Source organism: Hypanus sabinus, chromosome 3 (assembly GCF_030144855.1).
Source record: "Hypanus sabinus isolate sHypSab1 chromosome 3, sHypSab1.hap1, whole genome shotgun sequence".
Taxonomy (NCBI): Eukaryota; Metazoa; Chordata; class Chondrichthyes; order Myliobatiformes; family Dasyatidae; genus Hypanus; species Hypanus sabinus.
The window spans coordinates 97,577,752-97,594,817 of NC_082708.1; the positions used below are offsets into that span (position 1 = coordinate 97,577,752).

General features: G+C 43.8%; 1 protein-coding gene across 3 annotated transcripts in view; it reads right to left on the reverse strand.

Annotated features, from left to right (window-relative positions):
• sorcs2 (sortilin-related VPS10 domain containing receptor 2) overlaps window positions 1–17,066 on the reverse strand; it is a 727,841-nt gene that overhangs the window by 323,234 nt on the left and 387,541 nt on the right. The window lies entirely within an intron of this gene.

The following is a 17,066-nucleotide window of genomic DNA, read 5'->3' on the forward strand; positions in this document are numbered from 1 at the left end:
GTTTTATTTTATTTATTATTTCTTTTTTGTCTCTACTGCTAAGTTAACAAATTTCACGTCACATGTCAGTGATAATAAATCTGATTGTGATTCTGAAATATAAACTATAATTATCATTCATTGCTTCACGGGTTTGAAGGGATATGGCCCAGGTGCAGGTCAGTGGGACTAGGCAGAAAAATGGTTCAGCACAGCCAAGAAGGGCCAAAAGGCCTGTTTCTGTGCTGTAATGTTCTGTGGTAATTACCTAAGGAGCAATCTGTCCTGATATAATCCTAGAACCCTCAGCTACAAAACAGGTTTGCTCTCCAGCTAAGACACAGAACCCCACCCAGCTCCCTATTTGCATATGCAAATGAATAACATCTGACATTGGTTCTGGACAGCCTCTTTTGTCCTTTTACCAATGTTAGGCAACACATTAAATAATTTATTCACTTAATACATAAATACCAAATAGGGTATTTTAACTCCCAAAGGCAAGTACAATTTTACCCTCCGTCTTGCTAACACTTCCAAATTGTCAAACACAAGCTATTCCCTTAAGTTAATTAACATTTCTTTTGTAGTTACAGCCTCGATCATTTCCAGTTGAGGTCTTTATAATTTTCCAGGAGTTATACACACAGAGGGATTAATTATCATGGCGGACTTCCCAGGAAAGCCTATACATTTTCTTTAGTGATACAGCATAGCAACAGACCCTTTGGGCCCAATGACCCTGCGCTGGCCAATTACACTCATCAGACGCATTACCTTACTAAAACATACGTCTTCGGAGTGAGAGGGGAAACCGGAGCACCCAGGGGAGACCCATGCAGCTGTGGGGAGAATGCACAAACTCCTCAGAGACAGTGGCAGAACTGAACATGGTTCGCTGGCACTATGGTATCATTATGCTGATGCTGACTGATGTGTGAGTGCAACACTGCAACAGATGCTGCCTTTCAGATGGGAAATTAAAGATAAGGCCACTCTACTTCCTCGGTTACTGTTGTAGCATATCAGCCCAGGGTAGGGGGGGGGGGTCACATGACAGCAACAGCCCCATCGGTTTTATGAAATGTAACAGAACACAGTGTAACGCCTTGGCTATGAATGTAAGAATTTAAGGCATTGCATGGTTTATTCTTGTAAGTATTCTTAAAATTAGCAATAGAATTTATTCTTAATTATTTAAACTTCCCCCAAGCTATCAGACTCCTCAATACCCAGAGCCCTGACTGACACTCACCGCCCTATTGGCTTGTTTATTATTTATTGTAATGCCTGCACTGTCTTGTGCACTTTATGCAGTCCTGGGTAAGTCTGTAGTCTAGTGTCGTTTATTTTACCCCAGTCTTTAAGAATTGACTCCTCAATGGAGTTAAATCTAAAATAATTTTCTGAAATTGTAAAACAGTGCAATGTACACAAAAATTGCATCTTCTCTCTATTTTATTGTACTATGGTTCAGCATTAATTGGGCCATTAGTTGCTACCGAATTATTTGATATGAATGCACTAAAAATTGTGCATGTGGAGTGTACACAAGCAAGTTCCCAATCTGTCCTAACAGGAGCAATGCTGTTCTGTAATCCCCACTTTATAGAGATACTTTTGAGAGATCTGGGGAGCACGTCCGATCAATGAGACCAGAACAAAGCAGTTTGCAATTAACACTAATCGTATGATTCACAATACTAGCCAAAAGGATTAGATTCAGCTCTCTGAAAAGAACTTCAGGCAGTGCAGGTGGCTTCTGCAGAAATCAAACAAGAGAAGGAATTGTCTGTAATTCAGGTTGATATAATATTTGCTTCTTTTGGGGTTGAAAAGCTCTCTTCATAAAACTTGAATACATGAAATAGATTGGATGCAAAACGTATTTGCAGGACTTGCTTCTCAGATACGGTCACTGCTTTTTCCATAGATGCTGCCAGCCTTTTGAGATCCTCCAGCATTTTCTGTATGTTGCTCAAATTTTCAGCATCTGCAGATTTTGTCCTGCTTGCTGTTTTTGACTACAGCTCAGCGATTAACACTATTATTCCTACAGTTCTGATCAAAAAGCTCCAGAATCTGGATCGCTGTACCTCCCTCTGCAACTGGATCTTCAGCTTCTTAATCAGAAGACCTCTATCTATGCAGATTGGAAATAACATCTCCACCTGGCTGACAATCAGCGCTGGCACACCACAGTAATCTATGCTCAGCCCACTGCTCTATTCTCTCTATAAGCATGACTGCGTGGCTTGGCATCGCTCAAATACAACCTATAAATTTGCTGATGATACAACCATTCTTGGTAGAACCTCAGGTGGTGACGAGAGGGCATACAGGAGTGAGATATACCAACTAGTGGAGTGGTATCGCAGCAACAACCTGGCACTCAACATCAGAAAGACAAAAGGGCTGATTGTGGACTTCAGGAAGGATAAGACAAAGGAACACATACCAATCCTTATAGAGGGATCAGAAGTGGAGAGAGTGAGCAGCTTCAAGTTCCTGGGTGTCAAGATCTCTGAGGATCTAACCATTGAACCATAGAACATTACAGCACAGAAACAGGCCTTTTGGCTGTGCCGAACCATTTTTCTGCCTAGTCCCACTGACCTGCACCTGGGCCATATCCCTCCAAACCCCTCTCATCCATGTACCTGTCCAAGTTTTTCTTAAACGCAAAAGTGAGCGCGCATTCACCACTTCATCTGGCAGCTCATTCCACACTCCCACAACTCTGCGTGAAGAAGCCCCCACTAATGTTCCCTTTAAACTTTTCCCCCTCCACCCTTAACCCATGGCCTCTGGTTTTTTTCTCCCCTGGCATCAGTGGAAAAACCCTGCTTGCATTCACTATCTATACCCATCATAATTTTATACACCTCAATCAAATCACCCCTCATTCTCCTACGCTCCAGGGAATAAAGTCCTAACCTATTCAACCTTTCTCTGCAAGTCAGTTTCTCAACTCCCGGCAACATCCTTGTAAACCTTCTCTGCACTCTTTCAACCTTATTAATATCCTTCCTGTAATTAGGTGACCAAAACTGCACACAATACTCCAAATTCGGTCTCACCAATGTCTTATACAACCTCACCATTACATTTCAACTCTTATACTCAATACTTTCATTTATAAAGGCCAATGTACCAAAAGCTCCCTTTACGACCCTATCTACACATGACGCCACTTTTTGGGGAATTTTGTATCTGTATTCCCAGATCCCTCTGTTCTACTGCACTCCTCAGTGTCCTACTATTTACCTTGTATGTTCTACCTTGGTTTGACCTTCCGAAGTGCAATACCTCACACTTCTCCGCATTAAACTCCATCTGTCATTTTTCAACCCATTCCTCCAACTGGACCAAATCCTTCTGCAAGCTTTGAAAACCTTCCTCACTGTCCACTACACCTCCAATCTTTGTATCATCAGCAAATTTGCTGATCCAGTTTGCCACATTATCATCCAGATCATGGATATAGATGACAAATAACAATGGACCCAGCACTGATCCCTGTGACACACCACTAGTCGCAGGCCTTCACTCAGAGTAGCAATCCTCCACTTCCACTCTCTGGCTTCTTCCATTGAGCCAATGTCTAATCTAATTTACTACATCTCCATGTATACCTAGCAATTGAATCTTCCTAACTAACCTCCCATGTGGGACCTTGTCAAAGGCCTTACTGAAGTCCATGTATACAACATCCACTGCCTTCCCTTCATCCACTTTCCTGGTAACTTCCTCGAAAAACTTTTAATAGATTGGTTAAACATGACCTACCACGCACAAAGCCATGCTGACCGTTTCTAATAAGTCCCTGCCTATCCAAATACTTGTAGATCCTATCTCTTAGTATTCCTTCCAATAATTTACCTACTACTGATGTCAAACTTACCGGCCTATAATTTCCCTGTTTACTTTTTGAGTCTTTTTTTAAACAACAGAACTACATGAGCTATCCTCCAATCCTCCGGCACCTGACCCGTGGATATCAACATTTTAAATATTTCTGCCAGGGTCCCAACATATCGATGCAGTTAAAAAGAAGGCAAGACAGTGGCTATACTTCATTAGGATTTTGAGGAGATTGGGTATATCACCAAAAACACTTGTAAATTTCTACAGATGTACCGTGGAGAGTGTTCTAACTATCTGCATCACTGTCTGGTATGTGGGGGGGGGGGGGGCTACTGCACAGGATCAAAGTAACTTGCAGAGAGTTGTAAAATTAGTCAGCTCCATCATGGGTACCAGCCTCTGTAGTATCCAAGACATCTTCAAGGAGCGGTGCCTCAAAAAGGTGACGTCCATCATTAAGGACCCCATCACCCAGGACGTGCCCTCTTCTCATTGTTACCATCTGGAAGGGGATACAGAAGCCTGAAGCCACACAACAATTCAGGGCCAGCTTCCTCCCCCATGCCATCCAATTTCTGAATAGACATAGAACATAGAAAACCTACAGCACAAAACAGGCTCTTCAGCCCACAAAGTTGTGCCAAACATATCCCTACCATAGAAATTACTAGCCTTACTTATAGCCCACTATTTTTCTAAGCACCATGCACCTATCCAAAAGTCTCTTAAAAGACCCTATCGTATCCACCTCCACCACCATTGCCGGCAGCCCATTCCACACACTCACTACTCTCTGAGTAAAAGATTACCCCTGACATCTCCACTGTACCTACTCCCCAGCATCTTAAATCTGTGTCCTCTTGTAGCAACTATTTCAGCCCTGGGAAAAAGCCTCTGACTATCCACATGATCGATGCCTCTCATCAGCTTACACACTTCTATCAGGTCACTTCTCATCCTCCGTCACTCCAAGGAGAAAAGGCCAAGTTCAATAAACCTATCCACATAAGCCATGCTCCCCAATCCAGGCAACATCCTTGTAAATCTCCTCTTCACCCTTTCTATGGCTTCCACATCCTTCCTATAGTGAGGCGATATAGCTGCAACATTACCTCTCAACTCCTAAATTCAATTCCACGATTGATGAAGGCCAATACACTGTATGTCTTCTTAACCACAGAGTCAACCTGCATAGCTGCTTTGAGCGCCCTATGGACTCAGACCCCAAGATCCCTCTGATCCTCCACATTGCCAAGAGCCTTACCATATTTATTATAATACTATATTCTGCCATCATATTTGACCTACCAAAATGAACCACTTCACAGTTATCTGGGTTGAACTCCATCTGCCACTTCTCAGCCCAGTTTTGCGTCCTATCAATGTCCCGCTGTAACCTCTGACAGCCCACCACACTATCCACAACACCTCCAACCTTTGTGTCATCAGCAAACTCACTAACCCATCCCTCCACTTTCTCATCCAGGTCATTTATAAAAATCCGAAAGAGTAGGGATCCCAGAACAAATCCCTGAGGCACTCCACTGGTCACCAGCCTCCATGCAGAATATGACCCGTCTTCAACCACTCTTTGCCTTCTGTGGGTAAGCCAGTTCCGGATGCATGGATCAATAAGCCTTTCATGGGGTACCTTATCAAATGCCTTGCTGAAATCCATATACACTACATCTACTGCTCTTCCTTTGAACCCATAAATATTATAGTGCCTATAAAAAGGATTCACTCCCCCTTGGAAATTTTCATGTTTTTATTGTTTTACAACATTGAATCACAGCGGATTTAATTTGGCTTTTTTTTACACTGATCAATAGAAAAAGATTCTTTTGTGTCAAAGTGAAGCAGATCTTTACAAAGTGATTTACTACTAATAAAAACTATTTGTTAATTTTCAAATTATCTACAAATATAAAACAATAATATATATACAGTACTTACTATAATTCAATTTTTTTCTCTATATATTTATCAAGTATTGCATTGTACAGCTGCTGCAAATGTAACGAATTTCAAGATATCTGCCGGTGATATTAAACCTGATTCTGATTCTGATTACTCCCAACATTCTTTTCCAGTTGGTATCAATGACACAAGCATGGCATTTTCCAAAGGTTATTCCCTAACAATTCACCACATTTATCAGATGGCTTTTAGAATTAAAATGTTTACAGGTTTTAGAACAATAATGTATAAATATGGAATCATGATCTAAAATAACCTTAATCTGGTACACATCTCCTGAAATCAATGGTCTGCAGTATAACATCCTGACAGTTGTTTATTGTTTTTTAATGTGGAAGTACTAACCACCATCAAGATGGTGCACAGAAGCTTCAAACACAGCGAGCATTAATTTGCAAAACCTATTCATCACAAATCCAAATAAACATCAGCAGATGGAAATTCTGAAGTGGTTAGTTTATCCAGAAACCATAAATTTGTAAAAGATCTGAACTATGAATTGAGAAAATAACATTTGTAAAGCTACCTATCTTATGGATTTATAACCCTTTTCAAATACATATTATTTTCATTTCTACTTTTGGAAGTTTAAACATGGCAAACAGCATCAACAAAGGCATGATCCATTACTTCTGTTGTATCACACCTGGAAGGTTATTACATTTCAATTCTGTAGATGGGATTTTTTTCCCCATATCCACTTACCAGGAGATAATAAATTTTTTCTTCATACAATCCACAAGATTTTCAAAAATCCAATATTATGTACACATCAACTCTTCATTTACACTTATTGGACTTTAGCTGTCTATTACAGTCAGCAAGAGCTGCCAGCTATATAACACTCACTTTGTCACAATTCTCTGACCACCTTCAACAACAGAAAATTAAGAATAGAGATTGTGAGGCACACTTTGATTGAAGGATAAGATTGCTGTTAAACCCTTCAGTTAAAGCAACTGGCCATCAATTATGTTCCAATGCATTGCTTATCCTCAGCTATTCTAATTCAAATTAAGTCATTACAAAATATATGTTTTTCCTGTTTGTGTTTGAAACAGCTTGGTACAAATGGAAAGAGACAGATACCTGCCGAAAGAGCATTATGCTACAGAGGCTGGAAACTTGAAATACCAACCTTTCTGTTATTCAGTTTCTGTCCCCACAAGTGCTGCCTGACTTGCTGAACATTGCTACCATTTTTATTTCAGATACCTAAATGAAGCTCCTTTTCCGTGCAGTCTACCTTTTCGAACCTCTTGCATTAAATCCAAGACGCTGATGTTTCAGCTGCCACTCACTCCATCCAACGTGTACTGTTCCAAATTCCAAGCAAATTCACAATCCCAACAAGGAAAGAAATTAAATTTGATTTAATTTCTGTTACGCAATTAACTTCTCACTGCCTGCGACAATTTGTAGTATGTGCTATCTAATCCGAAACAATGGAGGTAGTCAGTTAACCTGTTCTCTGTGCCAAAACCACTCATTCACCAAACACAATGAGACAGGGTCAGATACAGAACAGAGAAAGACTATTAGAAACCCCACACGGTCATAAGGAAAATGCACAGATTCCACACAGACAACACAAAGTCAGAGTTGAAGCCAGTTCTCTGGAGTTGCAGGACAACAACCCAGCAGTTGCACCATAACATTGCCTCCAAGTCCTTTATACAATCTCATCTGCTGATGAGAAATGACACATACTGTAGGAAACACCACTGAGTAACAGTCACAGAAGGGTCAGAACTATATGTTCCGCTTCTTACTAATTATGTTCTGCTTCTAGTTTAAGGACATGGATGGGAAAGACCACAGAGATCTTCATCAAAATGATGCAACGTCCTTGTCTGAATCTGTAGGATTGCTTATTAGCAGCACAGCTTGAAAGAGAGAGTGTCAATTCTCCGATTCTCCAGAAAAGGAAAACCTCTCTGAAGTCTGAGTACACTCAAGAACCTGTTGATTCAATATTTCTAGCTTTGACTACAAGTTTCTGTTCAGCAACTTTTACCTTGTGATCCTGCCATGCTGGGACATGACACCTGCCAGGAACAAACCAGCAGATGGCAAACATCTTCTTCCCACATTTCCATCGGAAGTTTAAGGACCATTCTTTAAAATGCAAACAAGCTATTCTACAGGTATCACATGATTCTGTAAATGAATTCCTCCCCCAATCCCATTTGGCTCCTCCCAAATTCTTTCCACCATTGATTACATCCACTACATTGACCAGCCTAATTAGGAACAGCAATTCTGTGCAATTGAGATTGTAAGGCTGCTGCAAGGCTCAAGATAACTTGGAAATGATCAGAGTTAAATTTATTTATTTACTTATTTAGTATAGGCCCCTCAAGCCATGCCAACAACAACCCACTGATTTTAACCCCAGCCTAATCACAGGACAATTTACAATTAACTCTCTGGACTGTGGGAGGAAAATGGAGCACCCGGAGGAAATCCACATGGTTACAGGGAGGACATGCAATCTCCTTACAGGTGACGCTGGAATTGAACTCTGAACTCCTACATCCCGAGCTGTAACAGAGTCTCGCCTTCCGCTATGCCACAGTGGCGCTCATTTACCGAACAAAATGTTCTTTTATTCTGGACGGAACTTTATCTCTAGTTTCACACCCCTTGCTCATGACTAATTTCCTCACTCTAATGAGCAAACATCACAATGAGAGCTTCAAAGTAAACCCTAAGTCTTGCTCATTAAGAAAAAAATGCAACTGAAAGGACCAAGATCTGTTAAGTTTATAGGTTCTCTTCTGTACTCTAATCTGATGGTAGAAAATGTTTGTCCCAACAGTAACTATGGTTTTTTTTAAACCAAGATACTGCAAGTGGCTTGGCAACATTTAGAAGCACTGCATCCTGATGAAAGAGAAAGGGTCACATGTCCGCAGGATGTTGGAACGCAAGACACTGTGCAAACGGTTAATAGATTGTTACAGAGGAACTTGAGGCATTAGCTGGAAACCTACAGCCTGTCCTCAAGGTTACCTACCTACAAACAGTCCCAGGTTGAAATGTAACCTGCATTTGGGAAAAGTAAACAGAAAATCATCCTTCCATTAGTCCACCAAAATATTGATGTAAGAGGTGCCTGTGTGTTATACCTGCTTGCAGAATATGAAATATTCCATTAGCATAACCAATACAAAAGTGAATTTAAACATTTTTAACTTATCTTCTAAAAGAGATGTCAATTTTTTACAAATATTGTAAATTTCTCATGTCAATGGCCTTTTAGTACAGTCATAAATAATTACTTAAGGACACCTTAATGAAGTCCAGATGAAGAGAGATCACTATGCTATTTGTTAATTACTAAGTGATCTAAAACCTTGATTGAAAAATATACAGTAGATACCGGCATGCAGTTCTGGAAACAAGCACACATAATGAATGACAAGTTCAAAGTGGCTCATGCCTCGAAAGCCTTGTCTTAAAAGATGTCTTCAAGGTCCTTTTTAAAATTTTAATCACTTCACTCATTCTTTTGTGTTCAAAAATCAAATTCTTTAAATACATTTTTTGTTCTAGCCACTTGAGATGTGAAGAAATCTTGCTTGTGGTCTTTCAACAAAAAAAGTAAATGTTGATATTATGAGATCCCTTTCCTTTTAACCTTTAAAAATGTGAAATATTGTCATTGCTGGCTGTTGTAATTTTAAGTTAAATCATTTCTTTCAGTATTCACTGAGTCTGTGGGGAATAACTTCTTGATTGAATCTCTCAAGCATTTCAAGGGCATTGTCAAATTTTCAGCAAAGATTCTACTTTGAGTAGAAATAAATAAGCTAAATCTCCAAGTATTCCTTGATGCTGGTGGTAATAGCCTCAATTCCCTACTCACCTCATTACACTGAGGAAATAAGTGTTGATATCTTTTAAAGAGATATTTTCTACTGTCCCCCCCAAACTGTGCAAGGTTAGAAATGCCAGCTAGCAATATCTGCACTCTGACCATGGAATCAGAGGCCTAGTAAACAAGTCAGGATTTTTTAGACACAGATCAACAGGAATTCTCCACCAGTGACACTGACTCTCCAAGGCCTCATCTACAAGGATCCCTTTACCAGCTGACACTGGGATAATTGAGCTTAACTCTCTTTACCAGCTGAGATGGCACTGGGATAATTGAGCTTAACTCTCTTTACCAGCTGAGCTGACACTGGGATAATTGAGCCTAACTCTCTTTACCAGCTGGCACTGGGATAATTGAGCTTAACTCTCTTTACCAGCTGAGCTGACACTGGGATAATTGAGCTTAACTCTCTTTACCAGCTGAGCTGACACTGGGATAATTGAGCCTAACTCTCTTTACCAGCTGGCACTGGGATAATTGAGCTTAACTCTCTTTACCAGCTGAGCTGGCACTAGGATAATTGAACTTAACTCTCTTTACCAGCTGGCACTGGGATAATTGAGCTTAACTCTCTTTACCAGTTCAATATGAGTACAGCCAGTGCTCAGAATAACAGCTAATTATTTGCTTCAATCATTTTGCTTTGCAGGTCATCCTCCAAAAATTTAAACAAATCCCAAAGACTAGAAAGACAAGCTAACTTTCTCAATACATACACAATAAAAGGGAAAAACTTAATCCAAAACAGAACTCTCTTCAGTGAAGACGTGTTTAAGCTTGCATTTTGGTCTGAAGGCTGGACAAGAGGAGCTTTTGTGATGGGGGAAGAAAAAAAATCTTCCAATTTAATGTTTTTTTTAAATGGATGGACTTCACTTCTGTCTAAATGGAGTGCTGTAAATCAGAATCAGGTTTATTTCACTGACATATGTAGTGAAATTTGTTGTTTGTGGCAGCAGCAGAGTGCAAGTCAAACAAAACTACAATAAAAACTAAAATAAATACATATAGCAAAGGTGGAATAGTGAAGTAGTGATCATGAGTTCAGAGGTCATTCAGAAATCTGGTGCTGGAGGGGTAGAAGCTATAACTAAAATTTACAGTGTATGTCTTCAGTGTATACATGATGACTGTGTGGCTTGACACAGCTCAAATACCACCTAGAAATTTACAGTGTATGTCTTCAGTGTGTACACATTCCCTGATGACTGTGTGGCTCGGCATAGCTCAATTATCATCTAGAAATTTGCTGATGATACAACATTTTTGGTAGAATCTCAGATGGAGATGAGAGGGCAAGTTATGCCAACTAGTGGACTGGTGTCACGGCAACAACCTGGCACTCAACGTCAGTAAGACGACATAAAATATGTAGTGAAATCTAGAGAAAATTAGGGCAAAACTATGGATGAGTATACAACATAATTCTATTACATTGTAGAATGAGATGGTTTTGTTGCCATGATTCACCTTGGTTGGAAATTCAAAAACTTTTGGTCAGCACTTACAACACAGAATGAAGCCAGGGATTTCTTCCCACCTTCAGATGAATTGGTTGGAAACTATTTGGTTTTAAGGAAGTAAAAAATAACATAGAAGTAATGTCATACTATTGGATTAAAAAATATGGAGAATGAATTAAGGGAGTTAGTTTATAAGAGATGATTTTCCACATCAGGACACCAAGGAACCAACAAGAGAAGATAAAACAATTTAGATCATATTTTCTGCAAGAAGTAAAGGTTCATTGATAAACCGGTGATTAAGTCATCTTTAAGGATTTGTGGTCATAGCATGATAGAATTTTCCATAAAGATTCAAAATTACTTAGTTCAATCTAAACCCAAATCAGTCAGTGCAGGCAAATATTTTCCCCAGGTGTATGGATAAAAACAAAAACATTTGATGCTAATTTTCTGGCTATTGGATATCACAGCATTTCTTTCATTGCTTGAAGGTTTAATCAGGACAGTCTGATCCAATTAGAATCAGCTATTCATCACAGTTTACAGTATATTGATTTAGTGGGTCCCTCGTAGCATTTCTTGTCATGAGACAGGAATGCTTTCTCATGTTAACACTGCGACCACCAGCTGAAAGTCTCTAATCAGCAGAAGAGATATTTTATTAATCAATATTATTTGGAAGTGGTGTTTTCTGATTGAAATCTATAACTCTCAACTATATTGTAAAAATTTTCATTCTTTACACACAAGCAATTTCCTTTCATTCCTCACGTGTAAAGATACAAATATCAAAGGTATACAATTCTGTGCAGTTTATAATGTGTAATTGTATCAACAAAACAATCGAAAGTAAATCTTGGCTTCAGGTAAAATGGAGCTTGAAGTCAGCATATAAACTGGAACAGATCACACAATGATCCTATTTTATATATTTTTGTCTGCCTCTCCTCTGCTCTGAGGTGAAAGAAAGGGCTGGCATGTGTAGCATAAATCCTTGGAATTATCAGAATTGGGCAAGGGAGAATATCAGTCCTGATTACCTAATGTCTGGGTAAAAGTGAAGGCAAGGAATGGGCAGGGTCATAGACTTAGTCACATTTTAAAATTATTTAAGACGCTATTAGCAAGTTAATTCTGAACATTTCCCTCCCTCCCTAAATGGCCAAACAAATGAAATAACTGTTGTGTATTTAATATGTCAGTAACATTGTGGCGACCCACTTTCTGCGCAGGCGAACTGGCTCACAAATAGCCAGCACGCGGGGGGAGACTTTGGTAATGCACCTCTGACGCCATTTCCGCCCGGAGCGGGTGGGCGCTGGGGATTAAATGCCAGCGCCGTGAACTTTGAATAAACTAGTCTCCAAACGACTTACTGACTGTGTGTCGTTATTTCAGCGCTGTGTGTAGCACATCGCTGCATTTGTGACCCTGATGGTCCAAACAGGATTTGGACCAAAGATGACCATCTCTTCATCTGTTCATGCAGTTTCGCTAAAACTGCCGACTTTCTGGATGCTGCGACCATGCGTGTGGTTTAGCCAAGCAGAAGCCCAGTTCCAGATTCGGCAGATATCTTCTAATTCCATATGTTACTACCACGTGGTGAGCACCCTTGACCAGCAAACGGCCGCCCAGGTTGTGGATTTCATACAGTTGCCCCCGGAAGAAGGCAAATATGAAGCATTCAAAGTGCTGCTCATTGGGACCTTTGGCCTCTCATGGCATGAGCGGGGTGCCCGCCTGGATGGTTTGGGAAACAGACTGCAATCAGCATAGATGAACGAGATGCTGGCCCTGTATGACGGACACAAGCCCTGCCTCATGTTTGAGCAAGCGTTCCTGGAGCAACTGCCCGAGGACATACATCTGCTGCAGGCCAACGCAGATTTCAGCGACCCCCGGAAGGTGGCGGCCCAGGCAGACGTGCTGCGGAAAGCCAAGAGGGAGAGCGTGGCGTCCATCGGTCAGATTACCAGGCCACACGCCCAATAGCGGACCAGACCAGGCCTAGCAGGGGGGCGCACACAACACAGGGGCAGGAGTGAGGAGGAGTGAACAGTGGTGTTTCTACCACCAGCGGTGGAGCACAAAAGCCCGCCATTGTCGCCTGCCCTGCAAGGGCCTGGGCCAGCTGCCGCTAATGACTATGGCAGCTGGCCACCAGGACAGCCTCTTGTATGTCTCGGACAAACAGTCGGGACGTCGTTTCTTGGTCGACACCAGAGCGGAAATCAGCGTCTTGCCCCCGACGGGGTACGACACCCGCAACAGGAAGCCAGGACCCACCCTGAGGGCCACAAATGGCAGCACAATACGGACCTACAGCACCCGCACAGTGCAGCTGCAGTTCGGCGCCAGCCGGTTCACATGGGACTTCACACCGGCTGCGGTGGCCCAACCACTCCTGGGGGTGGACTTTTTGCGAGTTCACAGCCTGCTGGTCGACTTGCAAGGGAAAAGACTGGTACATGCTGAGACTTTCCAGATGTTCTCCCTGGGTGAAGCCAAGTTGCTGGCCCCACACCTGGACTCCATCACACTGTCGGACAACAAATTCACCAGAATCCTGGCGGACTTTCCATCGATTCTGGCACCGCAGTTCACGGCAGCCATGCCCAGACACGGGGTTCAGCACCACACTCCGACCCAGGGACCACCCCCCACGCCAGCGCACGAAGGCTCCCCCTGGAAAAGCTCTGCCTGGCGAAGGAGGTTCAAGAGGATGGAGGAATTGGGGATCATACGGAGGTCCAACAGCCCATGGGCCTCCCCCCCTGCACATGGTGCCCAAAGCAGCTGGGGGTTGGGAACTATGTGGCGACTACCGCAGACTGAATGAGGCTACCACTCCAGACCACTACCCCATGCCGCACATACAGGACTTTGCAGCAAACCTGCACAGTGCAAGAATATTTTCCAAAGTAGACCTTGTCCAGGGATACCATCAAATCCCAGTGCACCCTGAAGACATCCCTAAAACAGCACACATCACCCCATTCGGCCTGTTCGAGTTCCTCCGAATGCTGTTAGGCCTGAAGAATGCCGCACAGACGTTCCAGCGGCTAATGGATGCGGTGGGACGCGACCTGGACTTTGTGTTCATCTATTTGGACGACATCCTTATAGCCAGCAGTAGTCACCAGGAGCATCTGTCCCACCTCCGCCAGCTCTACTCCCGCCTGAGTGACTTCAGCCCCACGATCAACCTGGCCAAATGCCAGTTCGGTCTCGATACCATTGACTTCCTGGGCCACAGGATTACCAAAGATGGGGCAACACCTCTGCCCGCCAAGGTAGACACGATCCGCCACTTTGCCCGACCCAACACAGTCAAAGGCCTGCAGGAGTTTGTTGGTATGGTGAACTTCTACCACCGTATCCTCCCCTCAGCAGCCCGTATCATGCGCCCTTTGTACACCCTGATGTTGGGTAAAGGCAAGGACATTACTTGGGACGAGGAGGCTGCGGCCGCTTTCGTTAAAGCTAAGGAAGCCTTGGCAGATACCACGATGCTGGTGCACCCCAGAACAGATGTTCCAACCGCCCTCACGGTGGACGCATCCAACACAGCAGTTGGTGGGGTGCTGGAGCAGCTCATTGAGGAGCACTGGCAACCCCTGACATTCTTCAGCAAGCACCTACAACCACCCGAACTCAAGTACAGTGCTTTCGACCAGGCTGTTGGCACTGTATCTGGCAGTCCGGCATTTCAGTTACTTTTTAGAAGTTCACCGCGTTCACGGACCACAAACCGTTGACCTTCGCGTTCACGAAAGTGTCCAATCCCTGGTCGGCTCGCCAGCAGCGACATCTGTCCAACATCTCCAAGTACACGACGGACATCCAGCATGTCTCGGGAAAAGACAACGTCTTGGCTGACGCACTCTCCAGACCAGCTATCCAGGCCCTGTCCCTGGGGGTGGACTATGCAGCATTGGCGGAGGCGCAGCAGGCAGACGACGAGATACCCAGCTACAGGACCGCCGCCTCGGGTTTGCAGCTGCAGGACATTCTCGTAGGCCCAGGTGAGAGGACCCTCCTGTGCAACGTGGCTACTGGCCAACCTCGCCCCATCGTCCTGGCAGCCTGGAGGCGGCGAGTTTTTGACTCCATACACGGTTTGGCGCACCCATCTATCAGGACAACCATCCGGCTGGTCTCCAGCAAGTTCGCGTGGCACAGACTTCGCAAGCAGGTCAGTGAATGGGCCAGAAAGTACGCACAGTGCCAAACAGCCAATGTGCAGTGGCACACTAAAGCCCCGCCGCAGCAGTTCGAACCCACCCACCGGAGGTTCGACCACATTCATGTGTATATCTTGGGCCCCCTACCAGTGTCCCGAGGAGTGCGGTACCTCCTAACTATGGTAGACCAGTTCACGAGGTGGCCAGAGGCAGTCTCGCTCACCGACACATCTGCTGATTCCTGCGCCCGAGCACTGATTGAAACCTGGGTAGCAAGCTTTGGGGTACTGGCCCACATTACCTCTGACAGAGGCGCCCAGTTCACCTCCAGCCTGTGGTCGGCTGTGGCCAGCCTGTTGGGAACACAGCTACACCACACAACTTCCTACCACCCACAGTCGAATGGACTGGTGGAACGCTTCCACCGTCACTTGAAGTCAGCTCTCATGGCCCGCCCGAGAGGATCTAACTGGGTGGACAAGCTTTCCTGGGTCCTGCTTGGAATTCGTACAGTACCCAAGGAGGATCTGCACGACTCGTCGGCCATCCTGAGAGAGTTCATACCAGCCCCAAGGGGGCAAGAGGAAGAACCCGCAGCAGTCCTGGACAGACTACGCAAAAGGCTCAGCAACCTGGCCCCCGTACTGACTTCACAGCACGGACGGACCCCGACCCATGTACCCAAAGACCTGCAGAACTGTAAGTTTGTGTTTGTACGAAGGGGCGGACACCGGGCACCGCTACAGCGGACATACGAGGGGCCGTTCAAGGTGATCAGCAACAACGGGTCCATGTACGTTTTAGACATTGGGGGGAAAGAGGAGGTTTTCACGGTGGATTGACTCAAACCAGCCCATGTGGACTTGGCGCAGCCGATCAAGGTTCAGGCACCGCGGCGCAGAGGCAGGCCCCCCAAACAGAGGCTGATCCATACTGTGGACATTGGGGGGGGGGGGTGTTATGTGGCGACCCACTTTCTGCGCAGGCGAACCGGCTCACAAATAGCCAGAGACTTTGGTAATGCATCTCCGACGTCAGTTCCACCCGGAGAGGATGGGCGCCAGGGATTAAATGCCAGGTCTCGAAACGATTTACTGACTGCGTGTCGTTATTTCAGCGCTGTGTGTAGCACATCGCTACAACATTGTAAATATATTGTTGCAGAAGCATCCTTTGGTATTTGAATACTGTATATTGCGGAGTATACACTGAGCCCCGTTTTCAAGGTTAAAGAAGTGACTTTTTCATGTTACCTTTGTATAAGCCGACCCCTTTTGTAGAGGTTTTCGATTTAACCAGAAAAGATCACAAGATATTACATGCCAGTTTTGCCGGATCCGGACCCTGGAAATTTTGTGTACCAGTTCCTGCTAAGATATCAGGCATTGTAGAGCGTCATAGGCGAATTCTTAATGAATAAATCAGGGAGAGAAATTTTGGATTAGGTTTCCAATGGAAAAGAATCCTCTGAAATGTAACCCCCGTGAAACCATCGTAATCTCGTTAAAACATAACACGGGGTGGCGGGATCAGTACATGTACTCAGTATTGAGTTTGCGACCGCCATGTACAAAAGATTAAAACAAATGCGATATGATGCTGGCTTCAAGCTGAAGGTTGTTGATTTTGCTAAAGGAACGAATAATTCTGCAGCTGCTAAGAAGTTTAGTGTAAACAAGTGAGAGTGGCAAAACGCAGAGGAGA